The sequence below is a fragment of the Sceloporus occidentalis genome, unplaced genomic scaffold (genome assembly GCF_023333645.1).
Source record: "Sceloporus occidentalis isolate IW3139 unplaced genomic scaffold, rSceOcc1.0.p SCAF_6, whole genome shotgun sequence".
In the NCBI taxonomy this organism is placed as follows: Eukaryota; Metazoa; Chordata; class Lepidosauria; order Squamata; family Phrynosomatidae; genus Sceloporus; species Sceloporus occidentalis.
The window spans coordinates 67,512,153-67,518,152 of record NW_028316986.1 but is presented as its reverse complement, the minus strand read 5'-3'; positions in this window follow the sequence as shown (position 1 = coordinate 67,518,152).

Sequence of the window (6,000 nt, the reverse complement as noted above, 5' to 3'; positions counted from 1 at the left end):
AACAGTAGCTTTCGATACTCACTAACCACTACATCAAGCAAGAATGGTAAAATATTATGCAGTGGAAGAAAAGTGACACTGTGGCCTCTGCATCTGGCATGTTGGATTTATTCAGAAAGCAGAGCTTGGAATGTAAGTGTTGAAATTAATTTAATAATGTTAAACATTAGAAACTGGAAAAATAATTCATTAGCATAAATAATACCTCCAATAATTAGTTATTGTGAATTTATTCTTATGATTAAAACATTAGCATTGAGCCAGATCATGAGAATTATAGAGAATGGCATAAAGATGATCACTGTTGACCTTGGGGGGGCATTTTTTATTGGCTTCTTCAATGGGGTTCTTTTTTCCCCTTTTAAAGTTGGCTTTCTCCAACCTAGAATTCCCCCCACCCCAAGAATACAACTCCCCTCCCCCAAATATGGTTGTTGCCTGGGAATGGTGGGAGTGCAACATGTTTGGGAACTGTCAGGTTAGGGAACATTGTCCCAAAGCATGGCATCTCATCTTATAACCTCTTAAATTCAGTTTGTCATTCTTCTGCATCTCTCTTTTCTTTCCACCCCCACCAGCAAACATGCACTTTACTCACCCTTCAAATGCCCCACTTGTTAAGTTGGGTCACTGATCTACCACAGGCATAGCAATAGGTGGATAAATACATAGGATAGTCAGCGAATTAAGAGAGTAGGTCTTTAAACAGAAGTTAGATGAGCATCTTTCAGATGTGCTTTAGTTGTGTATTCTTGCACGGTAGGAAGCTGGACTATTCCGCCTAAATATCCTAAAGGCATTAAATGTTGTCTGATCATGGGAGCTAAGCAGGTTAGCAATGGTTAGTATTTGAGTAGGAAACCTCCAACAAATGCCAGGTGTTGTAGGCTATATAGGAAGGAATTAGCAAGCCACCTCTGAATATTCTTTGCCTAAGAAAACCCTAGGAAATTCAGGGGGTCACCATAAATCAACAGGTGACTTGAAGGTTTACACACACACACAGGATTAGATTATTATTATTATTATTATTAACCTTTATTTATAAAGCGCTGTAAAGATAGCCCTTTGGTTCCTCCCAACTCCTAAGATTCTATTATTTTTGTGCTGGATTCTTAAGATACTTTTTGAGAGTGTCTGAGCATATGCAGAATATTTTCTTGTAGAAATAAAGTGCTGCATCCTTTCTATCTTTCCACCTCCACTAAAGCAATGCAGTCTAAAAATGTCAGTGGAAGAACACAGGTTTTGTATGCAGAAACTGGGAATGCCAAATATTGTATAGTCAGCAGCTTCTTCAGTTTAAATTATAAGGTAACAAGCCCACTGTAGTGATTTGGCCCTTGCCACTAGGAAGATGGATTTTAGAGTCTTTGTGAGAATCATGGCCAAAGGTTAATAGCAATCCAGTGGTGTAGAAAGTGTTAATTTGTATTACTAACTTTGTTTTGATACATTTCGCATCAGCTTGGCAGTTTGTGGATGGGAAAAGATATGAAGGCTGAGAACAGACTGGAGGAGTGAGTTTTTCCTCTGTCACTAACCTGCCTACACAATTCTCATAGCTGTTGGAGGGGGGAATGGGTCATGCCTATACATTTTGTTTTTCTTTGTTTGCTTCTGCACTGTGTCAGACCTTGGGAGCCATTCTTCTATTCTTCTTTGCCCAGGAAGGTGCACACCAGATGAGGGAATCCATATAGTTAGCTATGGGGAATTGGATACTCTGGGTAGAAATACGAGTTGTTATTTAGAGGCCCAGTTCTACCATTGGCTGTGAAAAGATGCTGGACTCCACTGGCCTCTTTTGTTGTATATCATCTGCTGCATAATTTGCCACCAATGAAGCTTATCTTATCTAGCAATGTGTCAGTGTTTGGTACCAACTAAAGTCTTGTGGAGACCTGAAAATACACCCCATCCCAGAATGGAAGGGGTGGATAAAAAGAACAAGGTGGGTAAAAAGAGTGAGAAAGGTGGAGAAAGAGGGAGGGAGACTGAAAGAAGCCAAGGGTGACAGAAATTGAGGATGGACATCAAAAAGAAAATTTTCCTTCCTGCCAGATTGTTAATTTGGGGTACATGTCTTGGTCCAAAAGGAGATAAGGTGACAGATAGGGGTCTGTGCAGTTCTGTCTGAGAAATATTGCTAATAGTTTCCCTCAGCCATCTTAGAAAAAAGAGAGAGAGAATATGGGATTTCCTATAGCCCCAATTCTAGAATGAGTTCAGTTGGACAGAAACATCATACAGTGGGCTATTGTTATCTGCAGGCTTACCATATGCAGAGTTGAGCTTCCGCAGACAGCAAGCCCCATTGTTTGTAATAGAGGTGCATCAATGTGGCTGGACTAGTGGCCACGAACACGTTGTACCACCATTGTAAACAACGGGACTTGAGGTCCAGCTGGGGGGACGTCTGGAATGGGACAACTGTATGCCAAACACAAGGTGACTGTGGAAAGATCTGATCAAGGGATAAACCTCTATTCCAACACATTATCTCTGACATGCAGATAAAAAACCCCAGCACACACTTTCTGGAGACCCACAAGATTCCCGAATCGAATGTTTGGATATAGAAAACTGACGTCTTCAATACAAGCTCCTGAATATACTCTGTAGTTTGACCTGTTCTTTCTGTGCTAAAGGAATCCAGACATCAAAGACAAGATATGAAGCAAACAAGGGAATATTCCAGATAAGGCTGGTGCAAGTGTGAAATTCAGCATTACCCTTTTAGGAAAATGGGTTAACAAGGAAGTAGTTTTATCCATGAGGATTCAGCAACTGAACTTGAGGAATGTGGAAGTTTGCATGATCACTTTCCCCAAGGCAAGTGATTTGCATTGCAACATCATAAGACCAGCACAGTGTGTTCCAGTACTATAATTGTTTTCCTTTCTAAAAGCTGAGAGACAGGGAGAAGTTTGTCAGGTGCTGTTTCCCCTGCAACAATGAAGCAGCTTTGATGCAATCTTCTATACCTGGGGAACCTTTCCCTGCCTCAGAGCTCTCAGAAAAAAAACAAGAAAAAAAAAACACCAGCAGCATGGTCATGTGGCACTTGGATCCTATGAAGCTCTACAAGTAAGACAAGATCAGGCATAGATCAAATAGGACATATGGACATGGTGACAACAGTTTCAAGGTCCATATCAAAAGATTTAAAACAGAGAAGTAGCTTAAACTGGGGAGTGAAGAATAGAACGCTTGGCCATCCAGAGAGATAAAGGGTGTCAGTGGGAAGAGTAGAGCAGTGAAGTTTAAAAGCTAGGACAAAGGATCAGGGCTGTTGCTAGGTTGACAAGATGGCTGATCTTGAAAGCTTCATGAAAGTGCAACCAATATGAAGTTATTATGATGAAGTGTTTCTGTTGTTGTTGTTATGTAATGTTTTCACTGCTAGGGAAGGGAGATGTTCTTCTGGGAATTTTCTGCCCAAGATACCAAGATAAATTGACCCGACATGGATACTCTACATTTGGAGGGAGGTAACAGTGGCTAGCCTGCCTCAGGCAGAAAAATTGTGTGCGCTGACTTTGTTGGGCATAAATTGCATAACACAGAAGGGGAAAAGGTTGATGGTTTGAAAAAGGTTTATCTGCCCTGCCCCTCCTTTCTTGTCTTTCTGCAAACTATAAAAATCGTTTGTTTTTATGTGCTTTCATCGTGGCTTCAACTTAGGGCAACTGTATCACTGGCCTCCTCCCTGCTTTCCTTTTGCCATCAGTAAGAAGAGGTTTATCACTGGCCCTTATCACACAAGGGGTTTTGCAGCTCAAATCCAGAATTACTTGTGATCCAATCATGCGAATTCACGTTAAAACGTGATGCATTATCTCACATGATTGCTTTATATGGGGGGGTTGTTCCGAGGCGGATCCACAGTCAATCCGAAGTGACTCCTCAATTTTGTGAATTCGGAAACAAGCAAATTCACAAAAATTGTTTCCAAGCTCACTTTGCTTTCAATCTGAATTGGTCTGGTGTGGAATGCAATTTTGCTTCCGTCCTGGTACACCCCCCCCCCAAACCTCCAAGGTGGCAAATTTCCCATGATATGGCACTGCAATTTTGCTCCATTTGCTTCCGGTGCTCCTTCAAAAACGGAGGATTAGTTTGGATGTAGCTGACAATGGAGGGGGCGATCGGAGGCTGGGGGGAGAGATGAGAGCAATGGAGGGGGCGATCTGAGGCTGGAGTGAGAGGTGACAGGAACTCCAAGTCCCAGAATTCCATAGCATTGAGATGGGAGCAATGGAGGGGGCGATCTGGGGCTGGAGTGAGAGGTGACAGGAACTCCAACTCCCAGAATTCCATAGCATTGAGATGGGAGCAATGGAGGGGGCGATCTGGGGCAAGAGGGGGAGGTGACAGAGGTGACCCTTCATGTGCGGGTTGCATTCATGTGAAACAGGAACCAGGAAGTGGCATCCTTCTTCACCCCAGAAACATAAAAGGGCTCAATGCGTTCAGAGCCCCACCGAGCATGCGCAAGGGTGCCAATTCTAATTGTTGAATTGGCATGGTATGTACCAGTGTGATAATTTAATGTGCACTCACTCTGCTTTGACTCAGGAGTGACCACAATTTCGTTCTTCACATGTGATAATTCATCACGTGAATTGCCTTGGATTCAAATTGAGTGCTAACCCTTCAATTTGAATTGGCTCTGGATTGGAGTTCCAGTTTCACATGTGATAAGGGCCAATGTCTTTTTCTTAGGCTGAGAGTGTGAGACTTTCCTAAAATCATTCAGTGGGTTTCTATGGCCGAGCAGGGATTTGAACCCTAGTTTTCTGGAATCCTAGTCCAGCACTCAGATCACTGCACCACCCTGGTGGTTACTACAGTCTCAGGAGAGATAAATTTAAGATGTGTTTGTTTAAAAACGGCAACAGGTAGGCCCTCTACCAGTTAGTCTGCTTGGGCATAAGGCTTAGCACATATAAACATTTCTGAGTCACACATGCACTAACTTGTGCTAATTTTGCTGGGTTGCAATTTTTAAAAGTAGTTAAGCAAACAAAGAGAAGTACAGGTTGCATTCCACGGAACTGTATTTTTTTTTCTTTTTCTTTTTCGGCAGGGGCATGCTTCAACAGAATCAGAATTCAGCAGTTATAGGGAGCATATGACTGCCTTGTTAGAACAGCTTTGCTTGCTACTGGTTTGTTTCTGGGCACAATTCAAAGTGCTGGTCATGACCTATAAAGCCTAATACATCTTGGGTCCAGGTTATCTGAATGATCATATATCCTGATATTAACCTGGCAGACCTTTAAGATCTTCAGAGATTTTTATCCCACCACTATCACAGGCTTGCTTGGTGAGGACATAAGAGAAAGTCTTCTCAATGGCTGCTCCCACCATCTGGGATGCTCTTCCATGGGAGGCTCGGCTGGCCTCTTCCCTGCTTTCCTTTCGCCATTAGGCAAAGATATTTTTGTGCAAGCAGGCTTTCAATGCATAAGTGTGAGTTATTATTAATAATAATATTAACATTTATTTCTATCCCGCCTCTCTGTGCAACACAACCGAGGTAGCTTACACATTAAAACAATACAGACCTGTATCCCAAAATCCCACCCCTCCTAAAATACAATTTAAAAATTCATAATTTAAAACATACCTTAAAATGACAAACAAAATTAACAAGTAGATCAAAGCAGTGGCTGTGGCGGGAGTGAGGGGTATAGGAGATTCAGATTTTTGGTGGCCAGTTGTCTATTCAGGAAAGGCCTGCCAGAAAAGATCCGCCTTGCTTTTTAAAAGGTGGTAATGAGGGACATGGGTGCTGTATAAAAAAGGACTACATGTAGCCTACAAGATGGAAAATTCCTCTGCCTTAATACTCAAGTAGCTGATCTGGAGATGTTGAGAAAACAAGAAGTGCAGCAAAGGCATTCCTGTCTCCTTCACTGCCATGGGCATTAGAGGACCCCTGTAGTGGGGATGGGGACAATTTTACCATATTTTGCCCCTGCTTGAGCCTTA